The following is a 22,118-nucleotide window of genomic DNA, read 5'->3' as shown; positions in this document are numbered from 1 at the left end:
AATCTGACTGTGACAGCCTAGCAGTTGAATTGCAGCACTTTCAGTCTGTGTTCCACATGAATGGTTACAACAACCGGCAGATAAAACGCTCCATTAAGACTGAAGAAGCCGAGACTGCAGCCTTCTGAGGATGAAGACAAACTGGTTGCAATGGCGATTATACCATAGGTCGGGAACACATTGGCAGAGATCAGCAGAATACTCAGAAAATACAATATCAAGTGTGTTTTTCGCCCTCCAACCAAAATGAAAACATTATTAGGATCAGTCAAGGATGACTTAGGATCCCAGAAACAGGAAGTTTACAGCATCCCTTGCCAGTGTGAGAAAATGAATGCAGGTCAGACCATCCGGACGGTACAGGAGAGATGTATTGAACATAAACGCCACACAGACAACAAACAGCAGACCAAATCTGCCATGGCAGAGCACTGAATCTCACATGGACGACATGAACTACAATGGCACAAAGGTGTTACAGCAATCGAACACCTTCTGGGACTGTATCCTCAAAGAGGCAGTGGAGATCCAGCTGCATGACAAACTAATAAATAAAGACAGTGGTTTCCAGTTAAGCAAGGCATAGGATCCAACATGACATTCTACATGGGAATCCACTCCTGTCAGTACACCTGAAGGAGAAGAAGCATTGCCACCAAGATGGCAGTTCCGCAAGCAGCTGTAGCTTTAGAAGGACTGCGGCCCATGATCTGTCATGGCGCCTGCTCCTCCCACCACCCGGTGCCACCCTTCCCCCACCACCAGCTGCAGACCACTCAGAAGCGTCCAGACGGAGGCTGTGGGAGAGGGGTGGAGATTATATAAAGTCGGCATCCATCAGAGGTCAATCAGTCTACAAGAACACTTGAAGATGGGAAGAAGTCTGCTTACCGAAATACCGTGCCTTTTGGACGACGCTACCCGGCTGAATACCTGAGGAATTTTCAAGATTTCTATACGCCGAGAAAACCTCAGATCACACATGAAAGTACTGACCTTTCCATGCCAAACAGTGGTAGCTTGGGGTGTGTTCTGAGTCCCAGAGTTGAGGTATCATGCAGGTGTGGTTAAATTGATGCTTTTGGGCAAAACAGTACAAGTGACAAAGGATCATGAAACAATCACGGCATGTATGCCATTCCAGAAATCATGTCCAGGTAGTGTGAGATCTGTGGCAGTCCACCTTACACCGCAGTTGTATTTGCAAACAGCATTCATGACACGATTGGTACAGGATACGTCTTATTGTTCATATTTAGTCTGACTTGTCCAGATGGATAGTCAACTGATACACTTGATATTGTATCTTGTTCAAAGTCCAACAATAGCCCATTCAACAGTGGCCATTGTCATGGTGTATTGATGCATTTGCTATTTTAGGGGAGAAACCCCTCGTAGTCAAGTTTAGTCTGTATCTGAGCACTAGTGGACAGTTATTACACTCGTTGCTCACATTAATCCCAGACGTGTGATCTTCAGAGGCTACTGGTATGGTGTAACTGATGCAAGATAGTTGCATTGTTACTGCATATTATCATGGTGAGAATGACACATCTGTGTTGCATGGTTGTCATGGGTCACCAATGTCATATATTCACCTCCTGTCACACATTGTAACACATCCAAACAGTCACATGCTACACCTATCTCCTTAGTCTCTCCTCCACACAGATATCCCACTCTGGCATGGGAGTTCCTAGGTCAAAGATTTTATCAGTGCTGGTGTCCCAACATCTGTCTGTATCTTCAAAGAAAACAAAGTTATGGCATTCACGCATCAGGAGTCAATTCCCAGTAAAATGATAAATTATCAAAAAATAGAGAGAGTGAGCGCATTCATGACAGAAATGGACATACAACATGAAGTAGAAAAATTTAAATACATGAGCAGAACAGTCTATAGAAACTTCAGAACTAAGTAAAAAAGGAAACTCGACTTAAGTTCTACCAAACAATGTCAATAACAAATAAGACATTTGGAAGTGAGTTGAGGACTGTTACAAAAAGAAATGAACAGAGACAGCAAGCATTGGAGATATCATTCCTAAGAAGAGTAGCTGGTTACACACTATCTGACAGGAGAATGAATGCTGACACTAGAGAACTGGGAGACAAAAGCTTAAATGAGCAAATTAAAGAATACAGGAAGAGCTGAAAGGAATATGTCACAAGAATGAAAGATGACAGAATACCCAAATGAATTATGAATTATTACCCAGCAGGCATAGGATTTTAGGAAGACTGAAGCAAATGCCTAATACATACAGAAAGAAGAAGGATACGTCTCATATTAAAAATATTATGATTTTTTGAGTAACTGTGATATAATACACCCTGAAATTTTGCATAAAACCCTAGTGCAATGTAAGAGTGCCCTGAAGGGATTAATCTCGTCAAATTAAATAAATAGAAAAATAAAAGCTATATATAGTCAAGCATTATCATATATGTAATAATAATTACATAAATACATACTGTTATTATCATAAAGAACAATATCCAGTAGAGTCAAAATCAAATGGAACAGCAAAGTGTCAAAAAAAAGCAACCTGTGAACTGAATCACTGATTGAGCCAAGAGAGCAGAGTGATTCCCGAGTCGCTTCGAAAACCGCTCTATGTGATAGTGAGCCAGATCAACCAGTGGGCCTTTGGGAGGGGAGCGAGTCACTTTGCGATTGCTCTGTGTGGGCGGTGGCTGAAGACCGCTGCTTGACAACTCACGTGATGGCTGACAGTACATACCAAGTGCGATGCAATGTCAAATATAAAAAGTAACAACTCACTGAATATTATGCAAACATTAATTGAAATCCTGAACTCTGTGATTTTCTTTTCAAATCAAGGGAGGAAATACAGGGTATAAATGACTGTTTACAGTGTACAACAGTAGTGTAGAGGACGTTGATGCAAACAGTTGGGCATACAATTTTGCTTAACGTCACATTTTTTGAATTATTGAAAAAATGGATAAAAGTGACGTTCAAACACAACCCTAATACCACACTGATCTCTCACCAGTCATAATTTATAGTATGTGGTTCATGACATTGCTCATTACCAAAATAGCCAGCCTCATGTTTCTTTCTTCTTCACCCACCAAACTTTATTCCCCAATATGGAGGATCAATTTCCTCTGCAATTTCTTACATATGCAATAGAACAGTATTACCCTTGGGAGTGAATGATGATTATTGAGAATTTCCTTTTTTTCCCTTTAATTCTGGAATGCATGACCAGTCCATTTCTCTGGAAGTTAGTGTGGTGTGAAATTATGGCCCAATGGTTTCAGCCAGCCGTAGCAGTTAAAGTGAGTCACCAGATCCATGACACTGAGGGGAGGGGAGGAGGTGGTGAGGGAGGGGTGGGACACTGGCCCAACTGAGCCCACTGGGGGCAGGCACTCAGCCCATTATCTACGGCTGCGGGTGGTACGAGCCTTTGGCCAGATTAACAACGCAAGCAGGAGACAGCACTTGCATGCTGTGGGTTCAGTGACTGCCCTCATTTCTCTGAAAGGAACTCAGCCACATATGCAGTGCTGTGTGTCTCATAAAAATTATATTTCACTTTTGTGTAGGAGCCACAGGATAATTCCACAGAGGAGTTTTTTGTCTTGTGCCTCTATGTCACCAATACCATAAACATAAACATTGAGAAATGCAATTTGCAGAAAATTTTGGTGGGACAACTTTTAGTTGGTAAGTGCTCGCAACTTTGGGAGTGCTGATTTACCATTGGTCAGTGCTATAACTTCTTGGAAAGGGGAGTTGTCACAAGCTGCTGCTCACAACATTCCAAAATACACTACCAAACCTTTGTGAATAAAATTTTTAGAAATTTTATGATTGGGAGAATAAGGTACGTGGTCACAGATTGGCTTAAACAGCAGTGTTGGCAGGCTCATGCCATGAAGGAGCAGGGAGCACAAGCTCACAGAAGGATTCGATGTTTGGAGTTCGGTAGCTTGTAACTGGAGTGGAGCAGTCAATTTCTCTTGAGCAGTTCAGACGGCAGTCAACAGTTTTCTGGAGAGCACAAGGGCCACACCATGGCAGAGTCTACCTCTGCTTGCTATCTCACCACACCTCATCTCACACAATTGATGTACGTTTTTCAGTGAAATGGCACACAAAAATCATACAGGATGATAAGCACGTTTGTTTCATATTAATTGATCAGTTGCTTTTAAGGTGACCCATTGGCTGTAATTTTGCTCTTTGGGATTTATCATCACCAATTTAATTTTGCAATTAATAATCAGTTAGCATCACTAGATATGTTCCTTATTCATTTAGTTTATTCTGTTCACAATATTTCCAGTCCCTTTCTTCGTGGCGATCCGTAATTATAATGTATTGATATGTTTCTCTGTACTCATTCTCTCATAACGAGTTATTTTACCCAGTGTTTGTTCTGAGGACTGTTATTTGAAATTGCAATCAATGAATACTTGTTTCATTACAGTAGCTGACAGAATGCACCATGACTTAGTAATTATTTATGTTTATCAGGGTACACAGCTAGGGTCCACATGTTAGTGCCTATCCTTCTTTCCGTTTTCTTGCACACATTTCATTTACATATATCTGAACCATAATGAGAACTTGCACCTTGAGCGAGGGTACTCAGTGCATGTCAGTAGAAAATTAGTAGAGCCTTAATCCCAGGGGCGTCTTGCATAAATAATGGTTAACCTTGACCTGGATCTTAATAACAGGTAATCTTTTGATCAAGTCAGACAGATAAACTTTATGTAATTCATGACAATGTAGCTTTTGGGTGATAATTGTATTCAGTAATGATGATTGTGAGTATAATTTAAATTTCATGTGTTAAATCTGTAGATAACAAATACATGGATTTGTTCAAAAAAGTGACAAGTACTAAATTTAAAGTTGCTGTGTGGCTTTTCCAGTTTTGTGTTCTCTGTTCTGTCCAAGTCGCTGTTGTTCATTACTGCTGGTTTGTCAATTTAGGATGGGTTCTTTATATGTTTTGTGGGCAGGTTGTTTGATAGGAAGATCGAATGGAGATCTGAGTGAAGTTGTAGCTGATAAGAATGCAGAGTCGATGAGATGCAAGAGGGCTCTTAAGCATAACAGTTTATCTGAAATGGAAGTTTAATCTGGATGACAAAGGTATGGCAGTAGTCTGAGATTCAGTTGCAGTATACATAGAACCAATTCTTCCAAGCATAGATGAGCGAGCACCCAATGCATTAAGTGGCACATCAGGCAACAGAATGGGTCAGACTTCGACGTGATCATACCACACCTCATGGACACAGTAGTGATAATTAGGGAGCATGATGTGGTGGAGTATGAGGTAACACCAGCCACTATCCCAGGAAAGAGGTGCCTCATTGATTCTCCAACTCTGTCATCATCTGACTTAGCATTTGGGGGGGTGATCCGTTAACAGAAAATGCCACTGTGCAGCAAAAAATAAAGTTTATAACAAAAAATTGGATGCACTGATAGAGGCTGGGAATGCTGCCATTCTAGCCACCCAATTTGAATTAATGGAAATGAATATGGAACTGGCAAATTTATATATATGGGTTCAGGAAATAAATGGTACAACAGGTTCCCATTCTTAAGAACCAAGTGGAAGAACTGACACATAGGCAAGACACAAGTGAAGATCAGGCAAAAGAAATGGGAGAGCTTGTGGTGACATTGGAAGACAAATCATTTTTCAAACATCCAGCCAAACTGCAGACATTTCTAGCCTTTAAGGAATGGCAAAAGACCTTTAATGGACAGCTTGCCAACAAGCATCTGATATAAGAATGGTAGGTGTTTGAGTCAATCAAGCATTGGCAGAACGCAATACTCTCTCGAGTCCCAACAACTGTGCACCAATTGGGCGAATGCATGCAAGTGGTTTAGCATATGATGTACAGGAGTTGGTAGAGCGAAATCCTGCCCCCTAGGATGCAAGCAAGGCTATCATTGGACAACAACTGGACTTTTGAGGACAACAAATATTAGTGGGAGTTGATCATTTTCTTATAAATACCTTTAAAAAGTTTAATAATTTCAGACATTAAAAGATAACAGTAATTTCCTCCACCCTAGAGCTTGCCTGGAGAAGTTTGATCATTATTGATTCCCACCCTCATGGTTGCTAATTCATTGGCTCAAATTCATTTGTGTTCTGCTGAAAGGCGAAACCACCCTGCAAATGCATCCAGTTGGACAGTGGTTTTCATCATACAAAGAGTTTCAGGACTGAAACTTCCTGGCAGATTAAAACTGTGTGCCGGACCGAGACTCAAACTTGGGACCTTTGCCTTTGGTGGGCAAGTGCTCTACCAAACGAGCTACCCAAGCATGACTCACGCCCCGTCCTCACAGCTTTACATCTGCCAATACCTCGACTCCTACCTTCCAAACTTAACAGAAGCTCTCCTGTGAACCTTGCAGAACTAGCACTCCTGAAAGAAAGGAGGTTGCGGAGACATGGCTTAGCAACAGCCTGGGGGATGTTTCCATAGTGAGATTTTCACTCTGCAGCGGAGTGTGCGCTGATATGAAACTTCCTGGCAGATTAAAACTGCGTGCCGGACTGAGACTCGAACTCGGGACCTTTGCCTTTCGCGGACAAGTGCTCTACCAAATGAGCTACCCAAGCACGACTCATGCCCCGTCCTCACAGCTTTACTTCTGCCAGTACCTCGTCTCCTACCTTCCAAACTTAACTACTTCCTGAATAATTACACAGGCCAAGAAAACATTTTTTGAAAAACTTTTTTTACTTTGATAGCTGATCTTTATATATTTTTCTGAGCTGAACTCAAATCTAGGCTTAGTTTTTTTGTATCACCCATAGTTTTCGAGCAATTTGCTTTTTATTATATAGTATAAAAATACTGTGCTGTATGGTAAATGGAGAAACTAATGAAACGCTTTGTTACAACATAAGCATGGTTTGTATTCACAGTAAGCTTCTTAAAACAATGATATGTGTTAATGGAGGTTTCACTTGTCAGCTGGAATCGGTTTGTATTTTCTTTCTCTTTTTTCTTTGACACTTCTTGTGTAGCTTTTCCTACAATGAGACACTTTTCTGAACTTCTCGGTGAAGTGACCAACAGTAGTCCCCCATCATTTTGGTGTTCCAGTGGCCTTGGTAGCACTTTTCCATCACTTCAATGTCCTGGTGGAAACACTCTCCTTGCTCCTCACTAACATCTCCCATATTGTTTGGAAAGTAATCAAGGTGACTGTTCAAAATGTGAACTTCCAGGCTCATTAAATATCCTAAAGTTTTAACTTCTTTAACATTGTAGCTATAATAGAAACATATTCTGGGTCTTTTTCATGTCCTAAGAACTTTGTAATGACTTGCTTGAATGATACTCATGCTTCTTTCTCATTTAAGGTCATTGTGGATTCAAAGCTAACATCAAACATCAATTTTTTAATGTCAAGTCCGACAAAGACGCTTTCTTTTAGTTTAGCTTCTGAAAGGTGTGGCAACTTTTGGCAGAGACACTTAAAATGTGGTCCATCTTTAGGCAAAGCCTTTACAAACTGTTTCATTAGGCCTAACTTTATATGTAGGGTGCTAGGAGTACGCTTTTTGGGTTTACAAGATTTTCTCATAGAATGTTCTTCTCGCCAGGTTTTAAAGACTCGCTCACAGGTCAGTTCCTTCTACACCAGAGTTGATCCCTAGTCCTACTGCCCCATTCACAAGAGAAACATGGAAATTTGGTAAAGCCACCTTGCTGACCAAGGAGCATGCAAGTTACTTTTGGATTGCCACATATCATCCAACCATGAGCAGATTAGCCTATTTTACAAGGGTAATCCCAAAAGTAAGGTCTCCTATTTTTTTTATAAGGACATAGACTTGTTTATTTCTACAATGCTGGGACCACAATTAACGCTGATAGGTACTGTGAGACTCTGAAAAAACTCAAACAGGCAATTCAGAACCGGAGAAGAGGAATGTTGAGCAAGGGTGTACACATTCTCCATGACAACGCTCACCCACACATTGCTCAGCAAAAGTCCTGACTTGGCACCCAATGACAATCACCTGTTCCCTAGGTTAAAAGAACGTTTGGCTGGAAAGCAATTCAGCTCCAACAATGAGGTGAAAGAAGAGGTTAATAACTTTCTGGACAGCATGGCAGCAAGCTAGTATGACATGGGCATACAAAAACTGCCACAGCATCTACAGAAATGCATCGACAGAAATGGTGATTATGTCGAAAAATAACTAAATGTTCAAGCTGTAAACTGATGTAAACCATTGTAGAAATAAACAGGTCTATGTACTTATAAAAAAATAGGAGACTTTACTTTTGGGATTATCCTCGTGTTTAGAACTTTTCATAGCTTTCTTTCATATGTACAGAATGTCCAACAGGTATAATGCATACATGTTACCATTGTGTAATAAAACAGCCTTTAAACTACTTTTGGATGAATCAATAAACAGCCTCCAGTCTTCCAAACTCATTCATCAGACCGGGAATGTCTGAGCAGTACACTAAATCACCTTCTTGCTGAAAAAACTGGGAAAACTGCTGCTATCTCTTTCTATACATGTATATGCTGTTTTCAGCTGCCAATAAGTTCTTTTCTTTTAATCTAGAGCTAAGCATTTCAGCTTTTTCTTTCATTAAGTCCAAATAGGCTTAGTGATTTACCTCAAGATACTTTAATTTGTGTTAATAACAGTTCTGTAGTTTGTGTTTGTAGAAGTGTGGGAAAAACAGGAACAGTGGTGTTACCTGTAGCAAGTGCGAAACAAAACATCAGTGTAAAACTCCCGACCATGTTCCAAAAACTTTACATTTTAGGTGATAGCCACATCTGCGGTATTGTCTCGTGCATAAATAAAACTGCAGATGTGAAATCGATGAGCTTTGTAAAGCCTGGGGCGCCCCTCTCAGAAATAAAAAAACTATGTTTTTCTGAAGAAATAAAAAAGCTGTCTTCGTAAGATTTTGTAGACCTCTTTGGTGGGTCTAATGACATTAACCAAAATGATACTTCTAAAGCCTGCTGCAAATTAAAGAAGTGTTTCTCTGAACTAAGTCATACAAATGTTATCCTTGTAAATATGCCACAGAGGTACAACTTGATGCCCTTGTCGTTTGTAAACAAGGAAATTAGTGCTGCCAATGAACTTTTTTCCAATATATGCAAGCAATATAGAATTTTTTTATTGTTAATATTAATACCATTGGACACAGATTCCACATTAATCATGGACTGCACTTAAATGGCCTTGGAAAGCAACATGTTACATTAAAGCTAATGGAAATTATTAAGAGACTGCAACATTTGCTAACAAAATCATCAGGAATGACTAATGCAGAATCAGATACAGTAACAGAAAATGCAGCAGAAGTACCTAAAGCAGCAATACTAACAGCAGTAGAATCAACAGCAGCGTCAGAAGAACCACCATCAGTAACAGCAGAAGTAACTCCTCCAGCATTAGAACCAACTCCTACAACAGCAACACCATCTCCTTCACCAGTAGTAGCAGAAGAAACATCATCAGCAACAGCAGAACCAACTCCTCCAGCAGTAGAACCAGTTCCTACAGCAACAGCACCATCTCCCACACCAGCAGTAGCAGAAGCAACTCCTTTACCAGTAATAGTAGAAACTACATCTCCACCAGCAGCAACTAAACCAACTTCTCCACCGGCAGTAACACAACCAGCTGCTCCTCCATCATCTTCAGTGGTAGAAGAAAAGAATAGATCAGTCACAGTAAGTAAAGTATCATCTTTATCTCAAGATGAAGTGGTACCCAATGATTTGGGAAAACATGTTCTTATAAAACTTGTTGACAGTGAAGTGAAACACACTTCCAACCATGTTTCAATCAGAGCCAAAAAATTACCAAAGATAAATGAGGACTTTTTATGGATTATTCCACAGAAGTCCAACTGCCACCTAACATAGATTCCAGGGCTGGGAAAACAATTAAATGTTTTCCATTGCTCATAAAACTGTACTCCTCCCCTCCTGTGACAAAAACTCTATCTTATTTCTGCACTTAAATGTCAGGTCTCTGAAAAATAAAGCTGATGAGCTTGGAATACTATTAAAAAGTACAAAAGAATGATTTTATGTATAAATGAACATTGGCTAAAGGAAGAAGATATAAAACTGTAGGTACCATCAGGTTTCAAATTAGCTACATACTACTGCAGACCCAGTAAATCTTACAGGGGTTCATCCATATATGTTAGCAGTTATCTAGACTTAAAGTTTTCTGTTCTTGAAGTTAGTGACTTATGTATTAAAGGTGTTTTTGAAGCAGCTGCATTGATTATACCTAGTATACAGCTCATAACTGTATCTTTATATCACGCTCCTGAGAGTAATGTAGAACAATTTATAGAATGTTTATAAAAACTTGCAATTGGTATACAAAAGTATACTAAACACAAAATATTAATTTTTGGGGATCTAAACATAGACATTAGGAAAATGACAGCTAGGAATGTTAATTTAGTAAATATGTTAAGATTCTATAATCTCTTTTGTACTAATGAAAGTCCTACAAGAAGGCATTTCTTCTGTCTAGACAATCTAATAACAAATGTGTTTTTGAGCTAGGCTTATTTAATGGTGATTACCTGTTGGACCATTGAGGTATATGGGTGAAACTAATTACTGAAAAACCAAAAGAAGACAAGGAACAAACTCAGTATGTGAGACTATTTACAGATAGAAATATTAGCAAGTAGAGAGAAGAACTCAAGTCTATAGATTGGAATACTGTTATACATTCCTCCAGAAATGTTGATGAAGCCTTCTGCTGTCCACTGGTTAAAAAACAAAAAAGTCAGGAAACCTAGCCACTCAACTTTACAGAAGTGGTTTTCACCTCAATTACAAAAACTGAGACTATTGGTAATTACTTGTCACAACAAAGTCAAAAAGGGAGCAGTAGATAAAGAAACTTACAAAAACCTGAAATTAAAATAGCCAAGTGTAAAGCAAATGGTGATTTCATTAAAAAATCACACAATAAATGTAAGGCTGCATGGAAAGTAACAGAAGCAGTGCTAGGTATGGATATAAACTATAAAGATAACACAAATGCTGCTAACATCACTGATGATGATTTCAATCACTTTTTTGTCAACTCTGCCAAACTTAGCCTCTCAACTCAGGGCAACCAGAATTCCAATTCTACACATACACCTATCTCACACCCCACACCTGGAAGAAATTTTCAACAAAAACATTACAAACATAGTGTCAGCTTGTAAATGGAGAGAAGTACAAGTAATTGATATAATTAAAGCAACCTCTAAATTAGGATGCTCCATATCTGAAGATGTTTATGGCCTGTCAAACACTGTAATTAAAAAAATTGTAGATCTCATATCATATCCTCTTTGCATACTGATAAACTGGATGCTCTCTAGTGGACACTTTCCAGGTGGACCTCACAACCAACAATATTATTCTTATTGATGAATGTAGTTAGTTGTGAAAGGAACACTTTTTCAATAATTTTCAAAACCCTGGCAGTAGTGACACAGGCCTATGTTACCCATACATTGCTAATCAACTTTTCTTAAATACTACATTAGCTATTTTCAGTTGCTATGTGAAGACACCATATGATGAGGATGAGTGGTATGTATCTAATACAGGAGAACGTATGAATCTTGCTGTTATTTTTATAATATAATCTGTAATATCATCAATACCAGCTAAATAATTACTCTTCAGTGAATTAACTGTATTTAGGAGTTCTTGGACTGAGGAACATGGATATATTATTTATTTCAATAGATGAAAGTTCTCTCAATGTTGTATTAGGTGGACTACCAAATTTTTCCATCACTAATTTCCCAGCAACAGTTCAGTAAGAAGAATTGAAGTTGTTTGCAACTGCCCTAGGGTCAGTGACATTTTTCTTCCCCTACATAGCCTTCCACATTGACTTAGTTTTATTGGATGACTTCATAATATACTTGTCATTTTCCTTAACTATTGCCTCTTTTATGACACGTTGCAAAACTAACTTGTATTTTTTGAAATAACTAAGAAATTCTGGACTGCTGTCACTTTTTGACTGCAGAAAAAGTTCCGCTTCCTTTTACAAGATACTCTAATGCCTGATATAATCCTGTCTTTGAATCTCTGTGCTTCTGGAAATCACTTTCCTTTGTGGAAAAGCTATGGCAAAGTTACAATTGAAAAAATTCAAAAAAAATTCCATTTTTTCATTGGTAAAAGAGGTATCATATACTTCTCTCCAAGATTGTTTGCTTATTAGGTACTGGAAGCGTTCGATATTTTTGTGACTATAACTCCTTTTATGGAAAATATTTCAAAGACTGGTCAAATGTGATTTACAGGTATGGTTAGTAATTGCAAAAGGTGGTCACTACAGCCAGAATCTTCTGTTTTAGATAGGCCTATCTGATTCCAGTTTGTGTGCCAGGGTTTCATTTAATATATGATAGTCTAGCTTTCTATTATAGGTAAGTAGTTCCCCTTGAGATACCATTTCTTTGTCTGTATGAAACTCTAGGACTAATGTAATATGATATGAAATGTGTTTCTCAGCAGTTTTAACTACAAGGTCTTCCCCACTTAAGTTTGTAATACTGTGGTCAATACATGTCTGAGAGTCACATGTTGTTCTTGCTGGTGTTGAATTCATATGGGGCTAATTACAGGACTGTAATATATCAATATAACCAAGATGATTTATACTATAAGTTAAGGAGTCAGTGTTCACATAGCAAACTACTATAGTCTGTTTTTTTATGAGATAAGAGTTTATCAACAAATTCCTCTAAATGACAAAAGAATTCTTCCATTACTGTTTGGGGATCTGTACAGGCTAGCTATTATTATACTGCTATTTTCGAGCTTTATTCTTATTGCAGCTATTTCAAAAACCATCTCACATGTACATTTATCTACCCAGTCAATATTTTCGCACTGGACATTATTTTTACCACAAATACCAACACCACCACCTCACCTTCATGTTGCTGCCTATAATACACATTAACAGTTTCATAATTACTCAATTAATGCTACACATTTCTTCAGTTTTGTACAGTAGTTCATTCAGAAAATGAATATGAGGTCTACTACCACTTACAAATTCGACAATCTGTTCAATTTCGTTGATAATAATTTGAACGTTATATGATATTATTTTGAGTTTACTGTCATTTATGTTTTTTTTTTTTTTTTTTTTTTTTTTTTTTTTTTTTTTTTTTTTTTTTTTTTTTTTTTTTGTCAAATACTTTGCCTTCACGTATGGTTAGAGAAGGCTGTTGTTTTTATTCTTAAAAAGTTATAGGTTAGATCATACTGATGAGGGACAGTAGTGGCAATCTGCTTTTTTCTGCTTATTTTCTTCAAGGAGATACTTCATAGCTTCAATGCAGACATCAGCTTCATTGCTTCCCACATCATTTGCACCACTTACACAAACTATAAAATCACTGCTATTCAGCATTTTACCTTTCAAGTCAGCATCTTGTATGACATTTTTTGTTTGCGTGCCAGATTTCACAACACTGGTCACTTGAAGATGTTTGTTTGAGCTATTTAGGATTTCAGCTATATTTCTTCCAAGGCCATCTAAGAGTAAAATCACACTGCGCTTTTGAGTGTGTTTTGGAGTACCAGAATTATGGTGTTCTTTGAAGGAGTCCCTGACTGCATTGCCTTGACTATGTTCGCACTGTGAACTTTTCCCATTTTACATATTACCTGTCTTTTTTTCATAAGTTTTTTGGGGCTCATTACAGTAATTTTCAGAGGGTCATTACACTTGTTACTAAGGTTCTGATGATGTATCTTATTATCATATTTTTCACTGTGTTTCTTTCAAAATTACATTTATTATGTTCATTATCAAGAATATTTTTTTTTTATTTTTTACTGTCATCACAGCAACCACTTACTGAGAGAACACAATACCTGTTTTCATCAACAAACTTTTGTTCATTTGTCGTGATTAATACTTGTTTTGCTTTTTCAGCACGTCTTTCCAGTCTCGTAGTTGAGGCCTACTTGTTTGAAGGTCAGGAACCCATAGTGTCTGTAGCTTTTGCAGCACCTAGTTTTCATTTGTTAGGTTAGTGAGGGTTTTCACATCTTGATGTATCATGCATTATGAGCTGCAGACATATTAAGTGCTCATTTACCTTCCTAATTTTCCATTACAATCATTACAAAATTGCTTTTTCACCACTTCACTGTAACTTTTGTTCACTTTATCAACACATACAACTTCACATGATGCCATCTTCTTGCTTAGACAAGAAGAGAATAGAAGCTTTTGAAATGTGGTGTTACAGAAGAATGCTGAAGATAGAGGGGTAGATCATGTAACAAATCATGAGATACTAAACGGAACTGGGGAGAAAAGAAATTTGTGGCACAACCTGTCTAGAAGAAGGGATCTGTTGGTAGGACACATGCTGAGGCATCAAGGGATCGCCAATTTAGTACTGGAGGGAAGTATGGAGGGTAAAAATCATAGAGGAACACCAAGAGATGAATACAGTAAGCAGATTCAGAAGGATGTAGGTTGCAGTAGTTACTTCGAATGAAGCAGCTTTCACAGGATAGAGTAGCATGGAGAGCTTTATAAAACCAGTCTTCGGACAGAAGACCACAACAACAAATGCAGATGATTTGTAATCTTTGTTTGTTACATAGCTGATAGTCCCCATCATGACTTAGTGATTATTAATGTTTATCAGGGGCACACAGTTACAGTCCAACCGTTTCTTCCATTTGCTTGCGCACGATTCATTTACATACATGTGGATCGTAGTGGGGGACCTGCCACTTGATGTGGGATACTCAGTGCATGACAATGGCAAATTAGACTGTGGCAAATTAGACTGAGTACAGGCTTATTTCGGTGGTGTCTTGTGCTACCACTATACAAAAGTGTGGGAGTGCAATAATTAATTCGCATATTTGATCCTTTATTATCTTCACTGACTAGGCTGTTTTTTAACATTAATTTAAACATGTCCAAAAGAATGGATTCCACTTCCATCTTGAAACCACGATGGATCAAGACATGAAGGACTTAATGACTTTCGCTGCCAGAGGGCTCTGATTTAAATCAAGGGGGGAAGTTGAAAATTTGTGCTGGACTTGAATTCAAAACTGGGTCTCCTGCTTGCTAGGCTGACCATTGTGCCATCTGGACACTGTTGTCATCGCAACTGCACAGACTACCTTAGCATGCCTCTTGTCAGTCTCAAATTCTCAACTTATCCACACACTTCTAATGTAGTGCCCCTTACCCATTATCCTCATTATTTGGAGCATTTTACTGATCCCTATAAGAGTTTGAGCATGGAGTACATCTGCACAGAAGTGATCACTAGCTATCCTCACCTTAATTATGTAATTGGTGTCTGTTCTTTCAGACACCATGCTCAAACTCTTACAGGTATCAGTGAAATGTCATGTGAGTAATGAGGTTAATGGGCAAGGGGCACAACATTAGTAGTGTATGTAGAACTTCGGTCTGATGGTGGCATGAGAAGGTAGTCTGTGCAGTTGCGGTGATCACTACATCTGGATGGCGCATTGGTCAGTGCATCTGCCTCGTAAGTAGGAGACCTGGGTTCAAGTTCCAGTGCAGCACACATTTTTCAACCTTCCCCATAGATTTAAATCAATGTCCACTGGCAGCTAACATCATCAATGGCTTTGTGTCCTGATTCAGAAACTAATTGCATATGCAGTTTGAAGTAAACTCAATCCTTACAAGCACAACAGTTTTGTAGTAAAGAGGCCAGACAAACAAAACAACTTAATTGTTAATTTTATGCTGCTCAGAAGCATGAAACTCATGTAAAATTAGCACAAACAACACTTTTACAATTTCACAGTGCATGACTAAGCCAATGTGTCACTTTTGTAAGCTTTTCTGACTAACTCGAAAAATGTAGCCTCTAATAAAAATGTATCCCACTGCAAAATTAAATTGCATTAAATTTACAAGAAGAAAGGTCCTCTCCATTTTTTACCTACAATTAACACTTCATGTGAACAACGTGAGAGAATAAGAAAATCTCGCGCAACCCATGTGCACTATAGCTTAGGCAGCTTTTGTAGGACAATTTGAGGTGGTTTCCCCAATTTGACAGATGACAAGTGTCCTACATCAAATTATTTCTTCTCAATTTACTCTAAACCATTGTGGTATGTTGTAAATAACTATAATTTACATCCCATAGAAGGCAGCAGTGTTTTCTGTGTTAATGCAGTGTTCTAAAGAACTTATCTTTGTTTTCTGTACTTTTCATGGCTGATTAAAGATAAATTAGTAAGATATGCAAATCCGTATGTGAACCTGGTCTATAGCGCATTTGTTTACGGCTTGGGAAATGTTTACTTCAGCATGTGACATGGGGTTTTGTTGCAGCATCCTGTCTTAGAATCTTCATTTCACTCACTAATGTCACCATAAAGACATTTTGGATTAGAGTAACTAATATTAATTGTTTCTGGGTAACTGACTGCTCACTCCTTAGAAGTGATTAGGCTGTTTGAATCAGACAAGAAGTGGATCACCTATCTGTAGTTTGTACATCACTATCCCCACAGCAAAAAGTTCAGGGAATTAATATGTGGAGAATGACCAGTTCATTGCCCAATTAATGTATGTGTGAATTGTTCTCAGACAATGGAGAAAATAGGCTGGTGTTCCATCATGCATGAATCATATCTTCAGCTGTTGTGGACTGTTGCCTTGCTTCTTCAACTGTGCGTGGATTTGCATCATAACATGTTCAAATGGCTCTGAGCACTATGGGATTTAACATCTGTGGTCATCAGTCCCCTGGAACTACTTAAACCTAACTAACCTAAGGACATCACACACATCCATGCCCAAGGCAGGATTCGAACCTGCGACTGTAGCAGTCATACGGTTCCGGACTGAGCGCCTAGAACCGCACGGCCACCGCGGCCAGCCATAACATGTTGGTTATGAAAATTTACAATTCTGTATTGCATGTAACAAGGCTCACCTATCAATGGTATCTGTATTGTGAAATGTGGATCTTAACGATATCTTTGCAACAGCTATAGGCAGAATTGGATTCAGGCAGGTTGATCTTGTTGCCGAAGGGCTTTGATAGCTCTACATGATACTGGTATAGCAACTGTTCATGCAGGATCAACAATACTGGAGGATGACTAACCCCGATAGATACATCTACATCTGCTTTTATACTCCGCAAGCCACCCTCATTACCTCCCTTTCCTGTTCCAGTCGTGTATGGTTCGTGGGAAGAACGACTGCCGAGAGGTATAAGTAGGGGGAAGCAATATATTTGATACCTCATCCAGAAACGCACTCTCTTGAAACCTGGACAGCAAGCTACACCGTGATGCAGAGCGCCTCTCTTGCAGAGTCTGCCACTTGAGTTTGCTAAACATCTCCGTAATGCTATCACGCTTACCAAATAACCCTGTGACGAAACTCGCCGCTCTTCTTTGGATCTTCTCTATCTCCTCTGTCAACCCAACCTGGTATGGATCCCACAATGATGAGCAATACTCAAGTATAGGCCTAACGAGTGTTTTGTAAGCCACCTCCTTTGTTGATGGACTACATTTTCTAAGGACTCTACCAATGAATCTCAACCTGGTACCCGCCTTACCAACAATTAATTTTATATGGTCATTCCCCTTCAAATCGTTCCGCATGCATAGTCTCAGATATTTTACAGAAGTAACTGCTACCAGTGTTTGTTCCGCTATCATATAATCATACAATAAAGGATCCTTCTTTCTATGTATTCGCAATGCATTACATTTATCTATGTTAATGGTCAGTTGCCACTCCCTGCACCAAGTGCCTATCCGCTGCAGATCTTCCTGCATTTCGCTGCAATTTTCTAATGCTGCAACTTCTCTGTATACTACAGCATCACCCGCAAAAAGCCACATGGAACTTCTGACACTATCTACTAGGTCATTTATATATATTGTGAAAAGCAATGGTCCCGTAACACTCCCCTGTGGCACGCCAGAGGTTACTTTAACATCTGTAAACGTCTCTCCATTGAGAACAACATGCTGTGTTCTGTTTGCTAAGAACTCTTCAATCCAGCCATACAGATGGTCTCATATTCCGGAGGCTCTTACTTTGTTTATCAGGCGACAGTGCAGAACTGTATCGAATGCCTTCCAGAAGTAAAGGAAAATGGCATCCACCTGGGAGCCTGTATGTAATATTTTCTGGGTCTCATGAACATAGAAAGCGAGTTGGGTCTCACACGATCGCTGTTTCCGGAATCCATGTTGATTCCTACAGAGTAGATTCTGGGTTTCCAGAAACGACATGATACGCGATTAAAAAACATGTTCTAAAATTCTACAACAGATCGACATCAGAGATATAGGTCTACAGTTTTGCGCATCTGCCCAAGGACCCTTCTTGAAGACTGGGACTACCTGTGCTCTTTTCCAGTCATTTGGAATCTTTCGTTCCTCTAGAGACTTGTGGTACATCGCTGTTAGTAGGGGGGGAAGTTCTTTCGCGTACTCTGTGTAGAATCGAATTTGTGTCCCATCAGGTCCAGTGGACTTTCCTCTGTTGAGTGATTTCACTTGCTGAAATTCTACATACACTAGGTCCACAATCTTCTTACATTCATTGCAATACTAACTCCTCCATAACATGAGCATGAATGATGCTAGGAGTGATGCAATCCACCACTGCTTGACCTACAGAGTCAGAGTCTGCTAGTCCCTGGAAGCTACAATTGAATAATTGTAGACGGTACCCTGTCTCCTGGATATTATTCAGCAGACAGGCCACAAACTCTATGGTTGCTTCCATATGCCAGACCATAACAGAAGATGCATGTCTGCCATTTTCCATGAGGAATAACAGTATTTCATTACGCTGATAAGTGCAAAGACAAAACTGCAATGTAAATGCATTTCACAAACTTATCAAACAAAAGCTGATTCCATTACAATTAATGTATGCACTGCGCTTACTTAGAACTGGAATACTATTTACAGTAATAACACTGACAGATGTTTACTCCCTTCTCTGTACATGGAAAATAAGAGAGTAATGTGTCCTCCTCACTTGTTTATTGCATTCAGGTCATTCGAAACAGCAAAGAGCTTGCAGTAGAAGAGATGTGTTTACCCGTAGTAGCTCATAGCTTTTACAGTATGCATTTTAGAGTCCATGTCTAATGGTGTTTTGGTCAATACATGGAACACTTTTAACACCCTGTATACTACTGGTACAAGTTACAATTTGAGTCGATATGCTGAGTAATGTTACACTGATTATTTTTTAGAGCTAAGCTCAGCAAACAAACACACAATGCTAATGTAATCTAAGTCACTGTTGGCGTATATTTTAAATTTGGATTAAATTTCAATAATAGACAGGTAGCGTATACATCCCTTTATTGTATCTGTTTTGCTGATGACTTAGCCAGCTTAAGAAAATGAAGTAGAAGTGTGTTAGCTTGTGGACTATGTGGTCAATGCAACACATGTAGTACGCCACACCAAGGTGTACTACTGTATTAGAGTAATGAATGCTTTATACTGTGTCAGCAAGGCTCTGGTATGCAATGCTGTACAATAGAATGAAAAGTTATACATATCAGTGATACACTGCAAGTAGCCCAACTGCAACACATCCACGAATTCTACCTTTGGTGACATCAATATTAGCATCGTCAGTGAGCCAATATACCATCAGAGCAACGGATTGAAGTATTTGGTGCAAACTGACTTAGTCTCTAAATTATTAAATCTACTGCTTTCAGTGAGAACTGCAGGCATGAATGGTATTGCACAACATTTAGAATGTAGCATGTTTGATATCAGGATATAATAATGAATGCACAAGAAATTCAGATAGAGCATTGAGCTGGACTTACACCAGAGGTCACACTGTGGGGAACTCCTTTTAGCATTAGTGCACGGTTCACTGAATATCAATCAATACGTCCATATGATTCTGCTGTTCTCCAGCATATTCTGAATAACATTCTCCAGCACGATAAACTTTTATTTCACAGTGCAGCTGCTCAACCTGCTCTACAGCTTACTTGGACCTGACACCTAACACTGGCTCAAGTTAACTTATCCTTACCCCAAGGGAATGTTATCAGCACCAGATGATCACTATGTTTTTCCATCCCAAGATTTCGTAAATTATCCTCCTCAAGTTTGTGGCAGCTGTGCAAGGAGAGAATTTATATCTACCTGGAAGACGTAGTACATTGTATGGTCAGTTGATCTGTGGAGGTGACCAAACAGCGAGGTCATCGGTCCAGTCGGATTATGGAGGGACGGGGATGTAAGTTGGCCATGACCTTTCAAAGAAACCATCCCACCATTTGCCTGAAGCGATTTTATGGAAATCATAGAAAACCTAAATCAGCATTGCCGGATGCGAGTTTGATCCATTGTCCTCCCGAAAGCGAGTCTAGGAGCTAACTACTGCACCACCTCACTCGGTTTATCTGTGTCAAAACAAAAATTCACGTGAGAAAATTGTGAAATTGCAAGGAAGCATAATAGATGGCCAGTACTTCCCTTCAGAAAGAAAAATTCCAAATTTAGCTTTCCCTGCAATTCTGATCCATTTAATTGTTTTTAGCACACGTTTACTAATGAAGTATCTGTCACAGTCCTTCCATTATTGTCAATCTCAGTAACTTTTAATCATTAATCAAGTATAAGGCATCATGTTTAAACAATTCAGTTTAGAATTAAATGCGAGTACCATCATTGTATTATGTCCAACAATGGACAAAACTAAGTTTGATACATTTTCACTCAGTTTCCGAAGCGATCACTCACGCTGTGAAGTTAGATAGTAACAAATCGTATTCATAATCAATGTAAATAGCTGCTGAAAATTAGCTGTTGTTTCAAATTGTATTCAGTCCTCTTTAGTGTGTACTTCAAATTGCTTGTTTCCAACATTAACATTACATGAAGCTGATTAGATACTTTTTCAGCAGGTTATAGCTCTCCCTCCCCCCACCTCCCTCCTTTGCTGCCTATTCTATCTGGAGGAGCCTCTCCCACCTGTCATTTCCCAAGCGAGGGGTTGACGTAGTGGCTAATACAATGGACTCACATTCAGGAGGAGAGGAGTTCAAATCCCCATCCAGTCACTGTGATTTTAAGATTTCTTAGATTTCCTCCTCATCTGTCTCTGGAATGATAGAAGCAGAGGATAAGGTAAACAGTTTTTCCATTTCGATACCATAATGCCAATAAATAACTGGACAAATTCTTTCGCCATGCCCTGCCCCACTCTGTAACTGCTATTGACAAGTTTAACTGAAGCCTCTGGATTTTGTTTCAGCACTACTGCCAAGTTAACTCAGGCCTCCTTGCCAACTTCGATTTCTCATGAGTATAGGCAGGCCACCACTCACTGATGGCAAGTTTAAGCATACAGTGGATTTTTCACTTATACCTCAGTAGCTTGCTACAATATTTTTAAACTTTGAACATTCTTTCGAAATAACTGGTAACAGCCAGAGAGACTGGAGGTTTGCAGAGCTGCAATGTCTATTTTGTTTATGAAATACACAAAAGTAAAAATACAGTATACAATGCATCACATAGAAAAATAACAACAACAAAATTTGACACATCTTGATTTCCATTACAGTGAAGTTTTTGTAGCAAAATTGCACACACATTGTATCGTTTTTGGGCATTTCATTGAACTGATTAGGATTTTTGTGGTTATCTATGGATGAATTATTGTGCCAAGAAACATATAACAAACAAGGAACATTAAGGATTACCGGTATGTCTGCCTGATTTTGAAAGTTGCATTAAGGTTATATTAATAACTGTCTGATACACAATAATTTCGTCCACTGGCAATGAACAAGAGATTATCAGGAAATATAAGAAAGCAAGGACAAGAACTGTGCTACAGATTACTCTTTATATAGTGTACTTATTACATATAGGAAATCTGTTCTCCTTCAGTGTTTAAGCACTCAATTAATGTAGTCAAAAATTGTTCATGAAGCTATCAGATAAGAATCATACTACAAAAAGCATGAAGTTAAAAATTTTTTAAAATGTGGTTCACAAAGAA

This window comes from Schistocerca gregaria, chromosome 5, assembly GCF_023897955.1.
Source record: "Schistocerca gregaria isolate iqSchGreg1 chromosome 5, iqSchGreg1.2, whole genome shotgun sequence".
NCBI classification, from domain to species: Eukaryota; Metazoa; Arthropoda; class Insecta; order Orthoptera; family Acrididae; genus Schistocerca; species Schistocerca gregaria.
This window is presented reverse-complemented; position numbering follows the sequence as displayed.